This window comes from Globicephala melas, chromosome 14, assembly GCF_963455315.2.
Source record: "Globicephala melas chromosome 14, mGloMel1.2, whole genome shotgun sequence".
NCBI classification, from domain to species: Eukaryota; Metazoa; Chordata; class Mammalia; order Artiodactyla; family Delphinidae; genus Globicephala; species Globicephala melas.
Genome location: NC_083327.1, coordinates 43633357 through 43659702, shown reverse-complemented (window position 1 = coordinate 43659702; position 26346 = coordinate 43633357). Strand labels below are relative to the sequence as shown.

Sequence of the window (26346 nt, the reverse complement as noted above, 5' to 3'; positions counted from 1 at the left end):
CGCGTCTGGAGCCTGTGCTCCGCAATGGGAGAGGCCACAACAGTGAGAGGCCCGCGTACCGCAAAAAAAAAAAAACAAAAACCTGCCTCATGATTCTGTAATCTCAGCGTTCCCATATAGAAACATTTCCCACTGGCACTGAATCTTGTTTCCTGAGCACAGAAGGCCTTTGTCTTTGCTGTCCCACTATCTGAAATAACTTTCCCAAATCCTCTCTGCTGGTTTTAGTTCTGTTTTTCCTCCAAGACCTAAGTCAGGTTTCACGTACATGACAACATCTTGCTGACTCCCCATCCCAAATCATTCCTTCCTTTCAAATGTGTGTAGGGCTTGTAGTCATACCTCTCCTCTGGCATTTGACAACTTCTATCATGTATGGTGGTTTCTTTCTTCATGCGTCTATCCTGTGTTCTCAGTGTAGCTGTTTATTTCTGAAGAGGCAGGATCTGTTGCATTTTTGTATCAGAGTCCAGGACCAGGGGAAATGGGCCTGAAAAGAGCTACCATGATGGAGCGAGGCAACAAAGGAGCGTGGTCAAGAACACAGACTCTAGAGCAAGGCTGCCTGAGTTTGAGTTGCTGCCCAGCCAACTATTAGCTGTGTGACCTTGGCAAGGTTTTTTAAAAAACTTTCTATGGGGCTTCCCTGGTGGCACAGTGGTTATGAATCTGGCTGCCAATGCAGGGGACACAGGTTTGATCCCTGGTCCGGGAAGATCCCACATGCCGCAGAGCAACTAAGCCTGTATGCCACAACTACTGAGCCTGCGTGCCACAACTACTGAAGCCCACATGCCTAGAGCCTGTGCTTCACAACAAGAGAAGCCACAGCAATGAGAAGCCCATGCACCGCAACGAAGAGTAGGTCCCGCTCACCACAACCAGAGAAAAGCCCATGAGCAGCAACAAAGACCCAACGCAGCCAAAAATAAAATAAATTTACTAAAAAAAAACCCACAACACTTTCTATGTCTTTGTCTTCTCATCTCCAAAATAGGAATAATAGTAATACACCCATTTCCTTAAGTTGTAAAATTTCAGTGAGCTAATAAAGAAAAAGCACTTAGAATAGTGTCTAATACATATCAAACACTCAAAAATCATTACTTCTTTGTTACTGTATATACAATAATAGTTCATCTCATTTAATGTCTCAATAATACTAGAAGATAGATGGCATAATTCCCATTCTAAAAACTGGAACCCTGTGACCCTGAGCGGTCAGGTTACTGCCTAAGATTGAGAGAAGAGACAGAATGAGAACCAAAGTGTCTGATCCTAAACCCTGGGCTGTTTCACTCCCCACGCTGTCTCACACAGGTGCCTAGCGACTAGTTCATATTGATAATAATGAAATTTATTCTTCTCTTTTCTTATGGTTTAAACCAAATTTGACTCAACAAGTATTTCTAGTCCCAGGCACTGAAGGAGAAAGATGAAGAAAATACAAGATGGCTATTCCTACCCTAGGATGTTTTACAATCTAGGTGATTCAAGTAATGAAACAAAGCAGAACTATCTAACACACTTCTTAACCTCTCGTCTCTTGGTTCCTTATGAGACTGGCTCTTCCATGGTCCCTCCCTCACCCCATGTAATAATGTAGGTTGGACACAGTATCATTGTCTACAAAGATAACACTTTGGGGTTTGGTGGAATGTGCTACTTAAGAGTAAACTATAAAATTTATGAGTTTTAAAATTGTTTTATTTGAACTTATTTTGGAGAATTTACAAAGAGCTCTATTAAACTTGGCAGACTAGCCCCTCTTGGAATCTCTCTATTTTCTAGGAAATTATCAGCAGTCTTGTTCTTCTCACTGCCAAAATTCCTTGGCTACTGCTACTTCATTTGTGCTGTAGCACTTAGCTCTGTGTTGGGACGTAGTAGATGATTGATAAATCCATGATTAAGTTGAATTTTGTCACCCTACTAATACTTAAATATGCTCTGCTCTCCTGGCCTACCACTGAATTACAGAGTAACTTCAAAAGTCCTCTGTGGACCTAGAGGAACTACCTTATGTGAAGCATACCCAAGAGAGAGGAGTGGAAGAACTAACATTACCTTATTCTAGGTTTTTTACTCTGCATACAGCATTTTATTTAATTCTCAAAGTAACTCCATGAAATAGGTATTATTATATCCCCTTTACCAACAAGGAAGCTAAAATTCAGAGAGTTTAACGAACATATTGTAAAAATCACAAAGCTGGTGAGAAAGAATTTCCAACACAAGTCTAATCAGGCAAGCAAATGATGCAGTAGTAATGGCGGTGAAGTGAGGGCTCGAGTCAGAGTTATGAGGCAGGGACTACGTTTTGACACTAACTACAAGTGACTCAGACACATCATAGAACCTCTTCATGCCTCAGTTTCCTCATCTCACATGACATTGTCAGGAGAATCAAAATATTTTATTTGTAAGATGGCTTTGAAATTATCATTAACATTACAAACATATAGTCACGGGCCTGGTAAATATAAATACTGAAACATTGGAAAAATCCCCAAATGGTTAGAAATTCCTAGTGGGCCATGGGGAGAAGGTGGAAGCATTGAAAGGAAGCAAAGACCAAACATGAAGAAACACCATGCCTGTGTAGGGACTCTGGGAGCAGATCTAGAAAAGATGGCTCTAGTACCAATGCTGACCTAATGCTGTTCAGTTACCAGTTACCAAGTGACAGTTATCATGTCCTTCAATGTTGGGTATAATAGCCATAATCACTAAACCAAGGACTAGACACAGGACAAAAACATTGGAAATCAGGACTGTTGCATATGGAACCAGATACCTTGTATAAGGAATGGTTGTGTGGCAAGCTTCTCATTCGGAGGATTAAGAGTAATACTGTCCTTAAATACATGGTTCAAAAATATGTACCCAGCTCCCAAAGTACCTAAAACAGTGGTCCCCAACCTTTTTGGCACCAGGGACCGGTTTCGTGGAAGACAAGTTTTCCATGGACCGTGCCGTGGCGGGGGGTTGATTTCAGGATGATTCAAGTGCATTACATTTAATGTGCACTTTATTTCTATTATTATTACATTGTAATATATAATGAAATAATTATACAACTCACCATAATGCAGAATCAGTGGGAACCCTGACCTTGTTTTCTTGTAACTGGATCATCCCATCTGGGGGTGATGGGAGATAGTGACACCCAAAGTGTTTTGCTTATGTCCAGTCTACTCTGTAATCTCGTTCTGGCTGCTGTCACTGCAGAAAACCCTGCTTCACAAAGATAGGATGTTGGAAATGGAAGCAGGCATTTCAGTGCTTTTGTGGCAATCTCAGGATATTCTGCCTTGACTTTATTTATTTTTTAACATCTTTCTTGGAGTATAATTGCTTTACAGTGGTGTGTTAGTTTCTGCTTTATAACAAAGTGAATCAGTTATACATATACATATGTTCCCATATCTCCTCCCCCTTGCATCTCCCTCCCTCCCACCCTCCCTATCCCACCTCTAGGTGGTCACAAAGTACCGAGCTGATCTCCCTGTGCTATGCGGCTGCTTCCTACTAGCTATCTATTTTACGTTTGGTAGTGTATATATGTCCATGCCACTCTCTCACTTTGTCACAGCTTACCCTTCCCCCTCCCTATATCCTCAAGTCCATTCTCTAGTAGGTCTGTGTCTTTATTCTAGTTTCTTCATGACCTTTTTTTTTTTTCTTAGATTCCATATATATGTGTGAGCATACGGTATTTGTTTTTCTCTTTCTGACTTACTTCACTCTGTATGACAGACTCTAGGTCCATCCGCCTCACTACAAATAACTCAATTTCGTTTCTCTTCATGGCTGAGTAATATTCCATTGTATATATGTGCCACATCTGCCTTGACTTTAATCCAGAATGTGTGGAGATTTGAAGTTGTTTCAAACATACTTTTAAGGCCGCCGTCATTTGTGATCTCAAGAAGTTGATCCTCTTCTAGCACAAAGTCACTTCACCTGGCTTATTCACAAATGGGTCGCGGATCCATTCCTTCCCAGTTTGGGAGTCTTTTGTGGTTGGGAAGTAATGCTCAGACTCTTTTGAAAGCTGAAATAGTTGATCATGCACCAGCTGAGAGAAAGAAGTCCCTGGCTCAGTCTTTTTCAAAATCTTTGCTAATGTTTACAACATGTCAAAAATCCCAATGTTCACTCATTGCCCCCATAATTTCAGTTTGGCTTTGAATGCAGCCACTTCATCTGCTGACTTGAATACAGCTGTCATTCTTCCCTGAAGTGACAGATTGAGTTCGTTGAGCAGGTTGAATATGTAACACAAGTAAGCAAGTTTTGCGACCCATTCCGTGTCACTGAAATGTGCTGCCAGTGGTGACTTTCTCTAAAAGGAATCTCTGCAGCGGCTCTCGTAACTCAAAAACTCTGGCCAGTGATCTGCCTTTAGAAAGCCATCTCACTTCTGTGTATAAGAGAAGACGTGTGTGCTCTGCGTCCATCTCCTCACAGAGCTGCGCAAACAGACGTGAGTTAAGGGCACGTACTTTAATGTGGTTGATAATTTTAATCACATCCTGCAAAACATTGTTAAGTTCAGGTGACATTTTTTAGCTAGCCAGCATTTCTCTATGGATGACACAGTGCATAGACTCACATTCAGAAACGACCTCTTTGACCCGAGTAGTGAAACCAGAAAGCTGTCCAGTCATGGCAGCCGCTCCATCCACGCATATACCGACACAAAATGACCAATTCAGTTTTCCTGATATGTAATCATTCAAAGACTTGAATAGTTCTGCAGCTGTGGTGTTGGTTGGCAACAAAAGTGCACATAACATATCCTCATGCACATCCTCCTGAAAAAAATATGGCACAAAAACAAGCATTGTTGCCCTGCTGTCAACATCGGTAGACTCGTCAACCTGGATTACGTACCATGGTGACTCATTAATCCTCTCTAACAATTGTGCCTCAGTATCCTCTGCTATTTCATCAATTCGTCTAGTTATGGTGCTAGCGAAAGAGGAACACGTGCCACCTTTTGAACAGCATCCTCTCCCATAAGTTCACGACAAATGTCCTTAGCGGCAGGCAGGATCAACTCTTCACCGACAGTAAAGGGCTTCTTAGCTTTAGCAATGCAGTTAGCCACTAAGAATGATGCTGTCAGTACAGACACGTTTGATGAAATGGTGGCCTTCAATAATTGCTTCTGTTCTTTGTGTTCACTTTTTTTTCTTTTGAAGAACTCCAAAGTCTTGTCTTTTAATGCAGGGTGCTTGGTCTCCATGTGGCGAAAAAGTTTTGAAGGTTTCATGGCTTCATTGGATAGCCGGTTGCCACATATTATACAAAGCGGGCTTGGAGAATGTGAATCACCTGTTGCAATGAACCTGTAATTTAAATAGGACTTTTGGTATTTTCTTTTAAATGCAGCCTTCTTTTTGTTGGCAGTCTTAAAGTCTTCTGCTGTCTCATCATTGGGTCTTTCCCCCTTTTCAAAGAAGCTCTCCAGCAACGTTTGTTTTTTACTCTTTTTGGCTAGGGTTAGCTTGTGGGCTTACAAAAACTGTGACTGAGACAAGTACACAGTGCGGGCAAGAGGCTCGGATGGAAGTGATAAATAAAATAACGGGCGGGCCACACATGGACTAAAATAAGTGTCGGATTCTGACTTAAAGCCTGCCACCAGATGCAGCTGTACAATTTAAGTACATCAACTCATTTGCCAGTATAAAGCCTGCCACCAGATACAGCTTCATTGTCACTTGCCACTCACTGATAGGGTTTTGATATGTCTGCAAGCAGTTGATTTATTATGGTCTCTGTGAAGTCAAACCCCTCTGCTAATGATAGTCTGTATTTGCAGCCGCTCCCCAGTGCTAGCATCACCACCTCACCTCCACCTCAGATCATCAGGCATTAGAGTCTCATAAGGAGCACGCAACCTAGATCCCTCGCATGCGCAGTTCACAGTAGGGTTCGTGCTCCTATGAGAATCTAATGCCACCGCTGACCTGACAGAAGGCGGAGCTCAGGCAGTAATGTGAGAGATGGGGAGCGGCTGTAAATACAGTTGAAGCTTTGCTCGCTGGCCCACTGCTCACCTCCTGCTGTGCGGCCCGGTTCCTAACAGGCCACGGACGGGTACTGGCCTGTGGCCCAGGGTTTGGGGACCCCTGACCTAAAACATCCTACAGGCCTCAGTGGGATCCAGCCTGCTGCTTCTTGAAACAATCTCTTCAAAAGTTTTTCAGAGGAATTAATGGCACTCAAGTTGTACCTGATGTCTGGTTTTGACCTTGTAGATGTTGAAGAGAAGTCAGTGTATTTGATGAGTTATTAAGCATGTGCTTCAGTTATTATGATAATAAAAACAGCTCAGTCTTAAGAAACTGTAAGGTGCTTTCCATTTCTGAGCATTTAATTGCATTCCTACTGAGTTTAGACAATAAATCATTAATCTCAGCATATGACCTAATGCATTTAGATTTAAGAAAATTACCCACATTTTTTCTACTCTTTTGTTTACGTGCAAAGTTCCAGAAACCACCTACCAGATTTTTTTTAAATTGTATTTTAACCTGAATGAGAACAAGTAACCTATCTGATACTTAGAACAGTATTCAAGAAGTAAAAGATAAATTAAGAAACCACTTTGGTAAGTGTCTTTTGTGAAAACCTGCCTAGAAGAAGCTTCCAAGATTACTGCTGATATGGAAAAGCTATCATCAATTGTTCGGTTTCATCTGGCCAATTTCAGCTGTCAAGTATTCCTAAAACTATAGGCCTATGACAATAACACATTTAACTTTTTTGAAGTAGCCTCCCTATTATTTGCAGTTTAGCATTATTGTTAATTATTAAGCATCTTGATGGTAGAAAGGGTTGCAAAGATAATGATTTCAATAATATAGCAACAAATGGCTAATTTGGGGAATATTTTTAGGGTCTTGTCCTAAGTTATAGAAATATTTTGTAAACTGTAAGTCACTCTCTGAATATTATTTATAAGAATAATTTTTATAATACCAAATTATGTTTTTCTGAAAAGTACTGGAATATAACAGAGAAAAATGTTTCTATCTCCATTACTTAAAAAATATTCATACACATGTGTTCCTCAACACATAGTAGGATGGTACCCATCTCAGAGGAGACTCATATGAATTATATTATCGACATTCATAGAGGGCCTGCTCTATGCTGGACACTTTAAAATAGGTATCTCTCAGTCTTCAGGATGTCCCTGCAAGGAGATTTTTTTTCCCCCATATATCCTTATACAATTGGAGTTCAGAGAGGTTAATAAAGAGATTAGTAAACTAGTAAATGGTAGCACCACAATTCAAGCCCAAATCTTTTAGACTCCTGTACTCATGCTCTTTAACTATTACGGAAGCCAGTTACCTCCATAATAGATAGGAGGTAATGAGTCAAAAATAAAAATTCTGAAAACAAAACAATAGCTACCATTTATTAATGTGCTGGGCTGTGTACTGGGCTAGGTGCCCTAGGGGCTTTAAATTCATTATCCTAATAAGCAGCTCAAAAGAGTTTAATCATCTCAGGTTTTTCAAATTAAGTGGATATTCTTTTGAAGTTTTTTTTTATTGAAATATAGTTGATGTTCAATGTTGTATTAATTTCAAGCTTACTATGTAGTGATTTGACATGTGCATATATTATGTAATGATCTTCACAATAAGTCTAGTAACCATCTGTCCCCAAAATTATAAGATTATTGACCACATTGTTTATGCAGTATATTACATCCCCATGGCTTATTTATTTTATAACTGGAGGTTTGTACCTCATAATCCCCTTCACCTATTTCACCCACCTCCATACCCTTCCACTCTGGCAACCCTGTTTCTTCTGTGTATCTAAAAGTCTGTTTTCATTTTGTTTTGTTGTGTTTGTTTGTTTTGTTTTTTAGATTCCGCATATAAGTGAAATCTTATGGTGATTGTCTTTCTCTGCCTGGCTCATTTTATTTAGCATAATACCCTGTAGGTCCATTCATGTTATCGCAAATGGCAAGATTTCTTTCTTTAATTGCTGAGTAATATTCCATTGTGTGTGTGTGTGTGTGTGTACAACATCTTCTTTATCCATTCATCGCTGATGGACACTTAAGTTGCTTCCATATCTTGCCTTTGCAAATAATGCTGCCATGCATATTGGCATACATATGTCTTTTCAAATTAGTGTTTCTGTTTTCTTCAGGTAAATATCCAGAAGTGAAATTGCTGGATTGTATGGCAGTTCTGTTTTTAATTTTTTGAGGAACCTCCATACTGTTTTCCATAGTGGCTGCACCAATTTACATTCCTACCAACTGTGCACAAAGGTTCCCTTTTCTCCGCATCCTCGTCAACACTTATTATTTGTTGTCTTTTTGGTAATAGCCATTCTGACAGGTGTGAGGTGATATCTCAATGGTTTTAATTTGCATTTCCCTGATGTTTAGTGATATTGGTCGTCTTTTCATGTGTCTGTTGGTCATCTGTATGTCTTCTTCGGAAAAATGTCTATTTGTGTTCTCTGCCCAATTTTTAATTGGGTTGTTGTTTTTTTGATGTTGTGTTGTATGCGTTCTTTGTATATTTTGGATATTAACCTCTTAACAGATATATCATTTGCAAATATCTTCTCTCATTCAGTAGGCTGTCTTTCATTTTGTTGATAGTTTCCTTCATTGTGTGAAAGGTTTTTAGTTTCATGTAGTCTCATTTGTTTATTTTTGCTTTTGTTACCCGTACCTGAGGAAAACAAAAATCTAAAAAAAAGAAATATTTCTAAGACCAAGTATCAGAGTGTATTGCCTATGTTTTCTTCTAGGAGTTTTATGGTTTCAGGTCTTACATTTAAGTTTTTAATCTATTTTGAGTTTATTTTTGTATATGGTGTGAGAAAGTCATCCAGTTTGATTCTTTTGCATGCAGCCATTCAGTTTTCCCAGCACCATTTATTGAAGAGGCTGTCTTTTCCCCATTGTTTGTTCTTGCCTCCTTTGTCACAGATTGATTGACCATAGAAGTATGGATTCATTTCTGGGCTCTCAATTCTGTTCCATTGATCTATGCAGCTGTTTTTGTGCCAGTACCACACTGTTTTGATTACTGTAGCTTTGTAGTATGGTTTCAAATTAAGGCACATGATACCTCCAGCTTTGTTCCTCTTTTTCAATATTGCTTTGACTATTTGGAGTCTTTTGTGTTTCAATGCAAAATTTAGGATTATTTGTTGTAGTTCTGTGAAAAATGCCCTTAGTGCTTCAATAAGGATTGCATTTAATCTATAGATTGCCTTGGGGAATATGCCCATTTTAACAATATTAATTCTTCCAGTCCATAAGCATGGTAACTTTCTATTTGTGTCATCTTGCAACTTCTTTGATCATTGTATTATAGTTTTCAGAGTACAAGTCTTATACTTCTTTGGTTAGATTTATTCATAGATATTTCATGCTTTTTGATGTAATTGTAAATGGGATTGTTTTCTTGATTTCCCTTTCTGATAGTTCATTTTTAATGTGTATAAATGCAACAGATTTCTGTATATTAATTTTGTACTTTACTGAATTCATTTATTAGTTCTAATAGTTTTCTGGTGGCATCTTTTAAGATTTTCTATATATAGTATTATGTCATCTGCAAACAGTGACAGTTTGACTTCTTCCTTTCCAATTTGGACTCCTTTTATTTCAAATGAATTGGATATTAATATTTTCATCTGCCTTGTGAGAAATTTAAGGTTCAAGGCATTGAGTTACTAACTCAAGATGGCACCCCTGGTAAGTAGCAGAACCGAGTTGCCAACTCAGGTCTTGCCAAGTTCCAAAATTCATAATCTTTCTACGGACTATTATAAGCTAAAATATAATATATGTCTGATTTATATTTTAGGTTGTGTAGTACTGCATCATTATCTTTTTTCTCCGAATTTATTCTCAGAGTGATTTTAGTTTTGTTTAGAAATTACTGAGCTTTCTGTTAGTAAGAAACTTCCAGAAAATTAGCACTAATTCAATGAATACACACTAGTCTGTGTTTCTTCTAATAGTGCTCATGTTTACATTAAAGTCAGAGTTAACATTAACTATCTAATGTGCCCAGCTTATACTTTATAATCTAGAATTTCACTAAGAACTTAAGAATTGAAACATGTATTAAATTTAGGAAAACTGTCTCATTTACATAAATTGCTGTGCTGGAATACTACAAGTTACAAACACAACTGGATAACTTTCATCCTAATCTTACAAGAAGCCTAGAGCAGCATTGTGCATTCATCCATTAAACAAATATCTATTGATTGCCAACTATTTTTAGAAGTGTGTGCTAGGGAGATTGGCAGATAATAAGAACTCAAACACCCTTGCCCTCAAAGACCTTTACAAATTAATTAGGGAGAAAAGACATGATAACTATTAAGCAACAAAGACTGAGTTAAGTAATATTGCAACAGTGAAATAAATCATGTTAAACACCAAAAAATGAACGCTTCAATTTCATGGCTGGAGGTGCTGACTATGGGTTGAAGTGGGAAAAAAAGCCTTTCTGAAGAAAGGCAACTGGCTAGGCAGAGAGGATGAATGGCACTGGCCGGGCCGGTGTTTGTGGTGGAGGTGCCCAGGCAGCAAGTACATTTATTATCCTGAAGGTTTGTGCAGGGGAACTGGAAAAGGAGGTCAGGCCAGATAGCCAGAGGCTTCGATTCTAGCTGAAGACTCTGGCCTTTGGCCTCCGGGTGATGGGGAGTCATTGAAAAATTTTGAGCAGGGGAATGACATAATTAAAATAGTGCTTTAAAAAAGATTAATTTGGCAGGGAGGATGGTTTGGTGGAAAGAGAACAAGAGCAAAGAAACTACTGCAATAATTTCGGTCTAAGGTGATGACGTTCTGGACAGAGTAACAATGGGACTAGAAGGAAAGAAATAAATGCAAGAGAGCGTGCAAAGAAAGACATAAAAGAAGGTGATGACTAGATACGGGAGAGAGAGGCACAAAATAGATTAACTTTAAATTCTGTTTAGGACTTCTATAGTTTATAAAAGTGGATAGAGTTCACTGGATCTTATATACAGTAATCATGGTCTGAGATGTCATTAGATTCAAGGAAGATCTTGCTTTTACTCAATGTAGCATTACTTTTAGCAAAATCTACAGTGAAGTCCTGCTTTCCAAGAGATAGTAGATGATATTGTAAAAATGCCTGAGAGAATAATTCTAACTGTATATCATAGTAGTAATAGTAATAATAATAATAACAACCATAGTTACAGAATGGTAGCAAAATTAGACGAGTAAAGAAAATTTAGCAAAACGCTGATATTTAATTTACCTCCAGAATTCCAATTTATTAGTTTAGCTGTTGTATTTTCTACCAAACTGACTTCTAAAACAGTGAATTGAATGTCTAGAGTACATTATTTTCACACATTATTGATATGATCCTCTAGTAATTTGGGGTTTTTTTGGTGCCTTCCCCCAAGGATTATGTCCATTATCTTCAAGATGTCTTTGTATAATAATTATTTTACTTATAGATGGAAAAATTAAGCCATAGAGAAAGTGAATTCAAATGACTTATCCAAGGTGGTGTGAGAGCAGAAGAATATATCTTTCCTATGGATCCAGTGAACTACATAGATAAAATAAAACTAGAAAGACATCAATATTCTTTTCAGTTGTTTAGGTTTAATAAAAATACCCAGTGCCAGGCAAATGCAACCTTCTTCCCTAGAACGAACACACACACACACTCTCTCTCTCTCTCTCTCTCTCTCTCTCTCTCTCTCTCTCTCTCTCTCTCTCTCTCTCTCTATCTCTCTCTCTGTCCATTGCATTACTATGATATATATATCAGTTACTTCAAAAAGCAAGTGTCATTTTAATATTACTTAGATGCTGTTTTTAGTGCATCAAGTAAGACATATTGTGTCTTCTAATATTAGTTCATTCCCCACTTAGCATGGTTAAGAATATTTATGTTTAGTATACAGCAAAACATATTGTTATCCATTTTCCCCAGCTTTGATATAAAACCATTCTTCAGTTGTCTTCTAGGGACGAATGTTGTCAAAGTTTGACAGTAATTTATGTTGTCAGTCCATTACGTTGATTTTATGGCAGCCAACACAACTATTGTCCATTTATGAGAAACCCGAGGACCACTCTAGGTCTCGGCAAAGGCCGTTTGATACCTGCCCTCTCATATGGCTGACCTTGAGGGGAGCTGAGTTTGGTAATTTATGGCAAACGCTATCTAGGAAGACCTATTTGCAAGATTCACTGTCATTTAGTGCTAAATGATCATTGCTGAGTCCAGAGACAATCTGAGCTCCTGACAGAGCAATCCCATAAAAAATATTGCCTACCCACCCAGGTGTCCTTTCCAATTATCTGGAGTAGAAATTAATACTTTTAAAAGCTGCTAGTTTTTGACAGGTTATTACAATTTATTCCAGCTGTTTCTTTTGCACATTATGATGAATTAGTTTATTACGCCATTATTTTCCTTGTCAGCTTTTTAGAAGATTGAACCATAATGTTGAAACATTAGTGTGAATGGCAAACATACTATTTTACAGTTGAGTAATATATTTCTTTGAGAAAAATGTGCTCAGTTTTTAATAACAGGTAATTTTATGTTTATGTTCCCTAATGCTGTTGTCAGGTATTATTTATTTCTGTTTGGTAAGAAGTAGAGAACTTTCTCTTAAAATGTTAATGGTGGTTTAGACAGATTTTTAGAGTCATAGTAAGAATATATGACTTAAAAGTAGAAAATATAAATTGTAAGTGTTTTTCCCTGAAAGCTCATATTTTCTAAGGTTTTCTTGACACAAATTTAATATATGATTAATTCCAGGGAGAGTAATACTTCTGTCTTAATTTTTTCTCTAAAGGTAGTGGACAGGAAGGTGGATTTTTTATTCATTTTTCTAAGGTTCTAACAAGTTTCAGGTTTTTCTTTAATAAAAAAACTTTTTTATCCTAAATGATTTGTTGCTTCATAAATCATTTAGTGATGTTCTATCATTTACAGGTACTTTGTAAATAATATTAATTAGCACTTTAATAGAGATTTATTTTTTTCATTGTTCTCTATTATTGTCTACTAAAATTGTAAAGAAATATAGTTAATTTGCTATTTACCAGGTATTAAAAAATACTCATTTTACCTCTATGTGACAAAGATTGATTAGATGTATTCTAAAGAGTACTCAGTGTTCTATATTTTTATTCACATACCAAATATTTTTTGGATGCCTATTACGCGCCAGGCATTGTAAACTGTGTGGAGTTGGGACAGAGCCATAGCAACATTTTAGAAATTTATTCTTTTTATTTCTGTTACAATTATTTTTATCCCTACAGTTTTGAAAAAATACAACTCCACCAAATTCTGAATCCTGAGTAAACTGAGCATGTAAACAAATTCAGTAACACTTTGGAAGCTTTACATTTGCTACCTCCAATCCCACAAATGCTTGCCAAAGGAAATAGCATTTTTTGCTTTCTCATCAAACACATTTGTTTCTTTAGCAAACGTTTTCAATATTGAAGTATTTATTTTTGTTGATAGGACTGAAACAAATGTTAGTTTTAGCAGAATTACGATTCACAGCATTCTGTAAATTTTTCCGATTGTGCCAGAGGATTTCTTGATAACGTATAGTCTGATAATGGGAGTGCCAACGTTTCTTTTTCCGGGGGGTGGATTTTTACTGAAGTATGGTATACATACAGGGAAAATGCACACATAATAAGTATACAGCTCAATGCATGGTCACAAAGTGAGCAGATGTGTGTAAGCAGCGCTCAAATCAAGAGACAAAAATCACCAGCATTCCAGCAAACATCCCTGTCTCCTTCCAGCTACCACCTCCCACCCTCATCCCAGTAAACATTCTTCTGATTTGTGGCATCTTAGATTACATTAGGTTCTTTTTTGTTTTGTTTGTTTTTTGTTTGTTTTTTTTGCGGTACGCGGACCTGTCACTGTTGTGGCCTCTCCCTTTGCGGAGCACAGGCTCTGGATGCGCAGGCTCAGCGGCCATGGCTCACGGACCCAGCCACTCTGCGGCATGTGGGATCTTCCCGGACTGGGGCACGAACTTGTGTCTCCTGCATCGGCAGGCGGACTCCCAACCACTGCGCCACCAGGGAAGCCCTAGGTTCTTTTTTGAACTTTATACAAATAAAATCATGATAAAAGTATGACATCTTTTCCTCAACGTAATGTTTTCGAGATTCAGCCACATGGTTGTATGTAGTTGTACTTTATTGTCATTGCCACATGGTGTATTTCTTCATTTAAATATACCATATATTGGGCTTCCCTGGTGGCGCAGTGGTTAAGAGTCCGCCTGCCAATGCAGGGGACACGGGTTCGTGCCCCGGTCCGGGAGGATCCCATATGCCGCGGAGCGGCTGGGCCTGTGAGCCATGGCTGCTGAGCCTGCGTGTCCGGAGCCTGTGCTCCACAACAGGAGAGGCCACAACAGTGAGAGGAAAAAAATATATATATATATTTACCCAGTCTACATTGATCACTAGAATGATTATATTTTGGGATTATTGCAAAAAAATGCTTGTATGAGCATTAACATATATATCACTTGATGAAAAATGAAAACATTTCTGTTGGAAATATCCTAGGAGTAGAATAGCTGTGTCTCAGGATAGGTATAGATTCAGGTTTCATAAATACTGCCAAACATTTTCCAGAGTCCTGGTAATCTCTTACACTTACTAGTTATTTTCCTTTGATCCCCAAGCTTAAAAATAACTGGGGAGAATTGAAGCGAATAATTTCTAGGTTTCTTTCAGGCCAAAAATTCTGTAATTCAGTACTTGTTTACAGTGGAGAACATTAGCATCGATTTCAACATAAGGCAAATAATGAAAGTCTGCTATTTGGTTTTCCATTATATTTCTCTATTTACATTTGCATCTGGATTTGACTGTTAATGAACCTGAGCATTCACATTTTATGCTGAATAATGAAATTACAGTAACTGATGCAGAAGAACTGGAAAGTTTTCTGGTTTGCCCAATTGCGTTTTTTTCATGTAACACAGAACGTTGTTTGCCAGGCTGATGGTAATAACTAGCCAAATGCAAAACAGTCTCTCCCTTCAATGTCCCTGGTTATTTCCACTAGAGTAAATCAGGGGTTGTAGGTGTACATCTCTTTTGGTATTTTATACAAAACAAGTACTCAGTACATTTTTGATGAACTCATTTATCCATTTTGTTGAATGAGGTTTTTTTGGGGGGGGAGGGCTTTGGGGGTTTCATAGAATCTTGGTTCTACCAACTGACTTTGGCCAAATTATTAATCTCCGTTAGTCTTATTTTCTTCATCTGCAATGTGGAGAAATAATAGAACTTGCCCCATGGATCACTGTGAGAACAAATGACATAGCACACGTGAAGCACTTCACACAGTGCCTACACGTGATACCCAATAAATATCAGGTGGCGTTATTGTTGTTTTTTAAATTTTAAGATGGGTATTCTTCCAACCTCTGTCTAAATATAGTAAAGATTCTGTTGTTCATACTTTGTGGATAGACAGATATGCTATAAAGTCAATCAGAACCTGACAGCTAGATTTTATTCTTCTTTTTATTACTTCTTCCACAAATAAGTATTGAGTACCTACTATGTGCTATGCACTATGCAACATTGTACACCTACAATCCCTGATTTCACCATAAACAGTCCAGACACTGCTCTGGGCACAGAGCTGATATGGCTCACAAGTCCTCACGCAGTGAATGTGTGGTGGGACTCGGTATGAAGGGGAAGTCCAGACAGTATGGATTGCACAGAAGAGGCCCTTCACTTCAGGAAGACTTCCTGGAGGAAGTGACAGCTCAACTAACAACTGATAGATGCATACGACTTAACCAGGTGAGGGAGGGGTAACGAATGTACAAGAACTAGAGCATACCAGGCAGAGGAAATAGTATGAGCGGACTGGAAGATTTTCAGAAAGGCTGAAGCTTAGCAGACTAGATATGGGGAAAAGAAAATGAAATGTGTCCAGAAAAAGAGGTGAGGCTAAAAAGGTAAGGAGATGCCAATCCATTAAGCCCTTATAGATTGGACTTTGGACTTTATCCTGACGATAATGAGAAACCATTGAATGGTTTTAAATTTGAGTATCTTGATCAGATTTGTATATTAGAAGGACCACTTGGTACAGAGTGAGGAATGGATTGTGTGGGAACAAGACAGGAGGCAGGAAGACCAGAGAGGAGGTTGGGACAGTAAAAAGGGTGAAGGGGGCTTCCCTGGTGGCACAGTGGTTGAGAGTCCGCCTGCCGATGCAGGGGACACGGGTTCGTGCCCCGGTCTGGGAAGGACCCACATGCTGCGGAGCGGCTGGGCCCGTGAGCCATGGCCGCTGAGCCTGCGCGTCCAGAGCCTGTGCTCCGCAGCGGGAGAGGCCACAACAGTGAGAGGCCCGCATACCGCAAAAAAAAAAAAACAAAAAAAAAAAACAAGGTGGAGGTATCAGCAGTCTGGATTCAGGTCTCAGCAGTGAAAACAGGGAGAAGAAAAGAGGATGGATAAAAAATATCTCACTTGGGGGCTTCCCTGGTGGCGCAGTGGTTGGGAGTCCGCCTGCCGATGCAGGGGACGCGGGTTCGTGCCCCCGTCCGGGAGGATCCCACATGCCGCGGAGCGGCTGGGCCCGTGAGCCGTGGCCGCTGTGCCTGCGCGTCCGGAGCCTGTGCTCCGCAACGGGAGAGGCCGCAGTGGTGCGAGGCCTGCGTACCGGAAAAAAAAAAAAAAAAAAAAAAAATCTCACTTGGAAATCTAGGATAGCACCCACAGTCCTAGCACAAATAATGGAATGGACAGTCATAGATGTCACCGAAGGAAAGAAAACAGGACGTGGAGGTGGAAGATGTATATATTCCAGCTTTGGTGCTTGAAGGCTCGTTGAGTTTGAAGTGCCTGTGTTATCTAAGTGCAGAAGACCAGTAAGAGCTAAATAAATAGCTTTGAGTTTAGGAGAGAAATCTTAGCTGAAGATATAAATAACACGGTGATTGCAGCAGCCGTGAACACCGGACAGGTTGCTTAAGCAGAGTTTAGAGTGAGAAGACAGAGGCTTAGAACAGAGCCCTGAGGTAAAGCCATATTTCAGATATAGATGGAATAAGAGGGGCCTCAAAGGACACTGAGAAGGAACAGCCACAGACGTGGTAGGAAAATGTAGAGCATGGTTATCGTGATGGCCAATGGGATAAAATGTTTTTAGAAGAAGAGAATGAATGACTGGTGGTGGCAGATGCTGCCAAGGTATGAAATAAGCTGGATACTGAGACGTGTAACCACCAGATTTGGCAACAAGAAGATCTGTGGAAACTTTGCTAGGAAGTGGCTGGCTTTGAGCAAGTCGAGGTACAAATAATAAATGGAAACATAACTAAGATTTGATGGAATTTCAGGTAAATGTGATGACTAAATAGCACGTTACAGAACTATATTAGTAAGGTAATTACTCTGAGATCTGTTAAATACATATTTTAAAACTTAAATACAACAACTACAAAATATTTACCACTTCGATCATGTTTTCTTTTTCCATAATGGGTGTTCATCACTGGTTTAACATATACCTTTGAATCATAAAAACGTTCTTTAGAAGAATATGAATTTTATGTCTTAATCTGATTATTAGTAACTCGCCTTCTGAAACTCAGCTGAGAATTCTGAAGAAACAGGAATGGGGTGAGGGAGAATGTTCCCTTTAGAGAAACTCCTTTTGGAGATTTTTTGGTTAATGTTGCAAAGAATAGAATGTGGAAGCAAAGCATGGAGGAATTCCAGCTGTAAGGAAAGTTCCTGTCCTTGCATTTACATATATGCAGATTCAAACTTGGAGAGAGAATATACTGCTTGGCGGAAAAGTTGGTGACTCATTGTTGTGAGCTAAGAGGGTACATGTTATACATTATAAGCAGGAGAAGCAAGTTCTGTTTTCCCTGCCCTGTTCCACTGTTGAAAATTCTTTCATTTTCAGCTCCTTTCATTTCAGGAGCAGCTCCTGTTGGGGCACCAGGGTAAAGTGTAGCAAATTCATTTAGAAGGGTGTAGGAACACTATGTGAAAGCACTGCTTCCAATTCATCTATAAATGTAGGGTGCGTTTATCCTCACATTTCACACGAAGCCCCAAACCAGTTTAATGCGTGAGATTCGTGTTTAAAAGAGATTTGAAAAGGATCGTGTTTGGGGAATTTTCCTTTTAAAAATATATAAGGGGCTTCCCTGGTGGCGCAGTGGTTGAGAGTCCGCCTGCCGATGCAGGAGACACGGGTTCGTGCCCCGGTCCGCGAAGATCCCATATGCCGGGGAGCGGCTAGGCCCGTGAGCCATGGCCGCTGAGCCTGCGCATCCGGAGCCTGTGCTCCGCAACGGGAGAGGCCACAACAGTGAGAGGACCGTGTACCGCAAAAAAAAAAAAAAAAAAAAAAAAAAAAAAATATATATATATATATATATATATATATATATAGTCACTGGGGAAGGGTAAGCTGGGACGAAGTGAGAGAGTGGCATGGACATATACACACTACCAAACGTAAAATAGATAGCTAGCTAGTGGAAATAGATAGCTAGTGGAAAGAAGCCGCATAGCACAGGGAGCTCAGCTCGTTGCTTTGTGACCACCTAGAGGGGTGGGATAAGGGAGGGTGAGAGGGAGACGCAAGAGGGAGGGGATATGGGGATATACGTATATGTATAGCTGACTTTGTTGTACAGCAGAAACTAACACACCCATGTAAAGCAATTATACACCAATAAAGATGTTAAAAAATAAATAAAATAAAATCTTTGCCAGTTTCAAAAAATATATAAGGTCACCTAGGTGGATGATAGAATGGGTCCCTTCACGGACAGGGCGTCCTCTCACAGTGGCTTTGGCGCTTGAAGGCAGAGCTAAGGAGCGGTGCTTTGTGGAGCAGTTGGTGCGTCAGTGGCAGAGCCCTCGTCCTCCACCTCACTGAGCGCCTCCCCTCTGGGGATAGAGCACTCTGCTCTCGCTTCATCTCCAGCACAGCTGAGAGGTCGACACTCTAATTATATTCATTTCACAGAAAGGGAAAGTCAGAACCTGAGAAATGAAGTAATTTGCCCAAGTACACAACTAGTAAGTAACAAGACCTGGATTCAAACCCAGATTTTTCCACAATGATATACTGGACCTGAAGAGTTATGTGCTTGTTTTGTTCATTTTTGTTTTTGTTTTTGTTTTGGCTTTTTGCTTTCTTTCCAAGGTTTGAATAGAGTCTATTTGCTTGATTAACAGAAGACTAATATTGTTGTCTTCTAAATCTATCGCAGGCTTCACTTTACCACCCTATTCTTTTCTTTCCTTTATTCTTTATATGTATTTATATCTTACATTTATCTCTGCAGGCCACTTAAAATTGGGGGAGAAGATGAAGGAGATATTTTATTAAGTCATGAGATAGAGTATGATACATCAAAATCAAATAAGATATATTATCAATAGAGTCAAACACATTCATGTTAAACATGAGAGATATTATTCCATAAAATAATTAGCATAAATGTGTTCAACAAATACTTCTTGAGCATCTACTACTCATACATATAGGGCTCTCCTGTATGCTGTGTCAAAGGTGGAGTACGAACCAGATGGCAGATGGCCTGCACTCCTGGAGCTGACCTTCTAAGTGGGAGAGGGGAGAGGTAGACAGTAAACACATGTATAACCACGACAGCGGGGAAGGAGAGGGCAAAGTCAAGTAGAAACGGAGTGCCGAGGGGATGGAAAGAGAGGCGTTGTGTTCTCAAGTAAGGCAGTCAGGTGAGTTAAAGTTAGACAGAAGCCACAGGGAGCAAACCCTGCCCACAGCCCAGTGCAGTGCACCTCAGGAAGAGGAAGCCTGACCAACCAACCCAAGGCAGGAACTTGCCAAGTGTTTGTGTGTCCCTGCCTCTGTCTTCCCCAAGGCAAGGAGGCCAGGTAGCCAGAATGAATAGGTTAGGGGAATGGAGAATGGCTAGCGAGCTGCTAAATCCAACAGGCCTGGTAATGGGGCAGCTGGTCTGACCTCAGAGGACCCTGTAAGTCACGTAAGGACTTTAGTCAAATCTAGTAAGCAAGTCACATTTACAATTAATATTGCTTTAACATGTCCAATCCAAGTTTTACCGGTTTGCTCCTCTTTCGGGTTTCCTCTTAGTTATAAATAGATCCAGTTGGATGATTTGTCCTGAAACCAAGGAGAGCAGGATCAGAAAATAAGCAAGCTGCCACTCCCCTCTCCTCCCCTGGGGCGGGCAGCGATACAAGATCACAGATTTCTCTAGTCTCCCGGCCAAAGGTCAGAGCTGGCCAAGAGATGAACCATTCCAGACATAGCCTTTCCCACGCCGATTTTTCCATCTCTCCTCCCCCACCTGCATTTATTAATAGCCTGAAGTCCAAGAACCAAGTCTCCAGCAGCTAAATTTGCTGCTGCTTCTGTCCACTCCCTTGACCCAGGAAATAAAACCCGCTGTGATCCTCTCTGCTCCCCACTGAACCCCCTCCTGACCCCATGTGCGCTCAGTCCCCTTGGGTCTCCTAGGTCATTCCTCCCTGCTCACTGTTGCCCACTTGAAGGGACCTGAACAGCAAAGAGCTGAAGGGAAAATAATCTTGACCTTTCTGAGTCAAGAAAGGCCAAGATTATTGGCTTGTTCATCTGCAAAATGGGCCTGATCTTGCCCAGTCTGCAGAATTGTTGTATGGGGTAGTAGCTATTAATAAAGTGATTATGGCCGATTCCAGGTGAGTCCTTGATCCGACAGGAGAAAAAGGAGGGCAAAAAGGGGGTCCCAGGAACTTGAAATAGAAGAAACAGAGGTGAAAATTACTTACATTTTTGTTCTAGCCTCATAGTCTCACCATACTGCCACTTCTGAGTGCAGAAGAGTTAACTAGAGTGAGATAACACAGAATATGATAGTCCAGGGCCAAAGCTTGATGTGTCCATCAATATGGTCTGATGGGAGTCTGCCCAGCTGAGAACATGAATATGAAAATGAGCATCAGGCAATACCTGCCCTTAAGAGTGGCCAGAGTTTTTCAATGGGTGGGAAGGAAGAATATATCAGTGAAGATATAGAAAGAGACAACATTTGGAAAATTAGGATGTATAACAGAATTCCAATAGAATATGTAAATATTCCAACCTATTGTCACTTAATGGGGAATTGTTGAACATTATTCTGTTAGCTATACTGAAGCAGGCAGATGCAGGGTGTCAGGGCCTGGCACAGCCCCTCCAGCACAGGACATACAAGAGGCTACATCAGCCGTATGTACTCTAAGGAAGTCTAGACTAAAAGACGGAGGCCACTCTGAACGGCAGCAGTCAGGTTACCGCTAACACAGACATTGGGCAATAAAGGGATGTTTTGATGGGAAAGTTAAATAGAGCAACTGGGAATATTCAGGCAAATGTGTAGGGCCTCAATCATTGGCTGGGGTCATAGGCAAGACTTCAACTCTTTGTAAAGAGGGACAAGAGGGGCTAGAGACTAGACTAACATGGGGTAAACTAAAGAGTGTGGAAATTATTTGCCTGGTCTTCAGGCAGATTCAGTTAACAAAACTAAGATTCAATACATAAAGACAAGACAGAAACTTTGGAATCACAATCCAAAGCATAGATGAAAGCACCTAACAGCAAAAGCTACATGATGCTGACACCGAGATCCTACATCCCTCCCAGCTGAGGTGGGCACTGATCGGTGCCTGCATTTGGGAGGTTAGGACACAGGAAGAAAGTGTGCAGAGGCAGAGAACTGAACCAGTGCTAACCCCTCTCATCTAGCAAGCTCTCAGTAAAATCCGCGTTAGCCTCTGGATTTCCTCGGGCTGCAAGATGAAATTCTGAGAAGACGAGAAAAGTAAATCTGTAGAGTTGTTTGGGGGTTTCAAATTCTTTATAAACACCAGTTCTTGCTTAGCTCATATAGTTACAGAATAATTCTTAATTATCTAAAATTTCACCTCTAGATGAAATCCACCTCTAGGTGGATTTTAGTGAAGAATTATGTCCTCAGAAACTTAAAAATCTGGAATCAAAAGTAAAGACATTAAAAATGTAGGTGTGTTAATAATAGTTAATGAAGCCTAAGAGTGGTATGTGCTGTGCCGATGTGAGTACACTGAGAGAAACACAACTGTGCACTTGCAAAGATGGATTCTTTTTCATTAAAAAGAGAAAAAATATGTGCTAATATTGAGAATGGAGATTAAAATTTTCTTTTGAATAAATCAAAGAACAGAAACGTGAACTTGCCAGCTTACAATTAACTCAGACACAGAATAGGATACAAGAGGAGAGCAGAATGTTGTTGAATTGGAAAAGAACAACCTTATAAAAGCTGGCACAAGAACTTATGTTTTCCTGTTTTAATTAACAGTTTGCGAAGTGTTGATATAACTTTCTACATTTTATGTAATTTGATTGTGTCTTCTTTCAAAGGGACTTTGAGTATATTGGAATTCATTGGGCAAATGCTTATTCAGAAGCAAATGGTTATTCGTCTACTTACAGGCTTCCAGAGAGAGCTTGTGCTGGTTCGTTTAGATCACTGGAATCGTGGCCACCAGCAAGCTAATCAACAAGATGGCTAGTTACGTTTATGGGTATTTCTTTTAGAGGCATTTAGTTTCAGTCCCACAGATGGTAGTTGCAGTCCGTTAGTCTCTGAGCCAAACTTTTCCGTGTCCTCTTGTACTTAGCAAGATTGCTATTGCAGCAACACAGTTACTCCAAATTCAGCGAGACTCAGCGGGGCGAAAACAAAGCTATGTCACAGCAATTTAATCCCAGCTCACCTTCCCCTTTACTTGATAAACAATCGAACACCTGCTGAATTCTGCCCCACATAATGAGAACATCTGAGCAACAAAGATCTAAGAACACTGACATTTGATCTTAAAGGCAATACAATAGAACCCCATTATAGAAAAGATTTTTATTACGTGGTTTCAGATAGCTATTCTCTGGGTCAAATCATGCTGCCCAAGATAAACAAAACCCCTAAAAATCCTGACTCAATATGGTTGGTTTGTAAGGCCTATACCTCATCATCAACATTTTCAGGTGTTTGATTCGATCAGAATTAGTCTTCATTTGAATGACTTGAAAAATCATCATTTAAAATTTACAGGCGTAAGGGAATAGGTGTTTTCTGGGTTTTTATTCATGGTTTAAACAAGCAGTGAAATATGTGAGATGAAAGAATATTAAGATATACTAGAGTTCCCACTTTCAAGAATAAGCAAAATACTTTGAGTTTTGAAAATGTCTAAAACACAAGTTTTCCAGTGTAATTCACAGAAGACACCTTGACTGTCCCTTCTGGGGTTTTTTCTCCATGCTTCTAGTGAATAAATAAATATGATCACAGATGACATGCTTTCTTTTTTTTTTCAATTTAACATCTTTATTGGAGTATAATTGCTCTACAACGGTATGTCAGCCTCAGCTTCACAACAAAATGAATCAGCCACACATACACACATGTTCCCATATCTCTTCCCGCCCGCGCCTCCCTCCCTCCCACCCTCCCCATCGCACCCCTCCAGGCTGTCACAAAGCACCGAGCCGATCTCCCTGTGCCATGCGGCTGCCTCCCACCAGCCATCCACCTCACGCCTGGTAGTGTATACATGTCCATGCCTCTCTCCCGCCTTGTCACAGTTTACCCTTCCCCCTCTCCATATCCTCAAGTCCACCCTCCAGTAAGTCTGTGTCCTTATTCCTCTTTCAACCCCAGGTTTTTCATGACTTTTTTTTTTTTCTTAAATTCCAAAAATATGTGTCAGCATACGGTATTTGTCTCTCTCCCACCGACTTACTCCACCCTGCACGACAGACTCCAGGTCCATCCACCTCATCACAAACAGCTCAATTTCGCCTCCTTCCATGGCCGAGCAACACTCCACTGTACACATGTGCCACATCCTCCCCATCCACTCATCCGATGATGGACACCTAGGCTGCCTCCATCCCCGGGCCATTGCAAATAGAGCTGCAGTGAACATTGTGGTACATGATTCTTTTTGAATTATGATTTTCTCAGGGTATATGCCCAGTAGTGGGATTGCTGGGTCGCATGGTAGTTCTATTTTTAGTTTTTTAAGGAACCTCCATACTGTTCTCCACAGTGGCTGTATCAATTTACATTCCCACCAACAGTGTAAGAGGGTTCCCTTTTCTCCACACCCTCTCCAGCATTTATTGTTTCTAGATTTTTTGATGATGGCCATTCTGACTGGTGTGAGATGATATCTCATTGTAGTTTTGATTTGCAATTCTCTAATGATTAGTGATGTTGAGCATTCTTTCATGTGTTTGTTGGCAGTCTGTATATCTTCTTTGGAGAAATGTCTATTTAGGTCTTCTGCCCATTTTTGGATTGGGTTGTTTGTTTTTTTGTTATTAAGCTGCATGAGCTGCTTATAAATTTTGGAGATTAATCCTTTGTCAGTTGCTTCATTTGCAAATATTTTCTCCCATTCTGAGGGTTGTCTTTTGGTCGTTTATGGTTTCCTTTGCTGCGCAAAAGCTTTTAAGTTTCATTAGGTCCCATTTGTTTATTTTTGTTTTTATTTCCATTTCTCTAGGAGGTGGGTCAAAAAGCACCTTGCTGTGATTTATGTCACAGAGTGTCCTGCCTATGTTTTCCTCTAAGAGTTTGATAGTTTCTGGCCTTACATTTAGGTCTTTAATCCATTTTGAGCTTATTTTTGTGTATGGTGTTAGGGAGTGATCTAATCTCATACTTTTACATGCAGCTGTCCAGTTTTCCCAGCACCAGTTATTGAAGAGGCTGTCCTTTCTCCACTGTACATTCCTGCCTCCTTTATCAAAGATAAGGTGACCATATGTGCGTGGGTTTACCTCTGCGCTTTCTATCCTGTTCCATTGATCTGTATTTCTGTTTTTGTGCCAGTACCATACTGTCTTGATTACTGTAGCTTTGTAGTATAGTCTGAAGTCAGGAAGCCTGATTCCTCCAGCTCCGTTTATCGTTCTCAAGATTGCTTTGGCTATTCGGGGTCTTTTGTTTTTGCATACAAATTGTGAAATTTTTTGTTCTAATTCTGTGAAAAATGCCAGTGGTAGTTTGATAGGGATTGCATTGAATCTGTAGATTGCTTTGGGTAGTAGAGTCATTTTCACAATGTTGATTCTTCCAATCAAAGAACATGGTATATCTCTCCATCTATTTGTATCATCTTTAATTTCTTTCATCAGTGTCTTATAATTTTCTGCATACAGGTCTTTTGTCTCCTTAGGTAGGCTTATTCCTAGATATTTTATTCTTTTTGTTGCAATGGTAAATGGGAGTGTTTTCTTGATTTCACTTTCAGATTTTTCATCCTTAGTGTATAGGAATGCCAGAGATTTCTGTGCATTAATTTTGTATCCTGCTACTTTACCAAATTCACGGATTAGCTCTAGTAGTTTTCTGGTAGCATCTTTAGGATTCTCTATGTATAGTATCATGTCATCTGCAAATAGTGACAGCTTTACTTCTTCTTTTCCGATTTGGATTCCTTTTATTTCCTTTTCTTCTCTGATTGCTGTGGCTAAAACTTCCAAAACTATGTTGAATAAGAGTGGTGAGAGTGGGGAACCTTGTCTTCTTCCAGATCTTAGTGGAAATGGTTTCAGTTTTTCACCATTGAGGACGATGTTGGCTGTGGGTTTGTCATATATGGCCTTTATTATGTTGAGGAAAGTTCCCTCTATGCCTACTTTCTGCAGGTTTTTTATCATAAATGGGTGTTGAATTTTGTCAAAAGCTTTCTCTGCATCTATTGAGATGATCATCTGGTTTTTCTCCTTCAATTTGTTAATATGGTGTATCACGTTGATAGATTTGCGTATATTGAAGAATCCTTGCATTCCTGGAATAAACCCCACTTGATCATGGTGTATGATCCGTTTAATGTGCTGTTGGATTCTGTTTGCTAGTATTTTGTTGAGGATTTTTGCATCTATGTTCATCAGTGATATTGGCCTGTAGTTTTCTTTCTTTGTGATATCCTTGTCTGGTTTTGGTATCAGGGTGATGGTGGCCTCGTAGAATGAGTTTGGGAGTGTTCCTCCCTCTGCTATATTTTGGAAGAGTTTGAGAGGATAGGTGTTAGCTCTTCTCTAAATTTTGATAGAATTCACCTGTGAAGCCGTCTGGTCCTGGGCTTTTGCTTTTTGGAAGATTTTTAATCACAGTTTCAATTTCAGTGCTTGTGATTGGTCTGTTCATATTTTCTGTTTCTTCCTGATTCAGTCTTGGCAGGTT

General features: G+C 39.8%; 1 protein-coding gene across 7 annotated transcripts in view; it reads left to right on the top strand.

Moving 5' to 3' along the window:
* Positions 1 to 26346, top strand: part of HS3ST5 (heparan sulfate-glucosamine 3-sulfotransferase 5) — a 292419-nt gene that overhangs the window by 172838 nt on the left and 93235 nt on the right. The gene's annotated exons all lie outside the window — the stretch shown is intronic.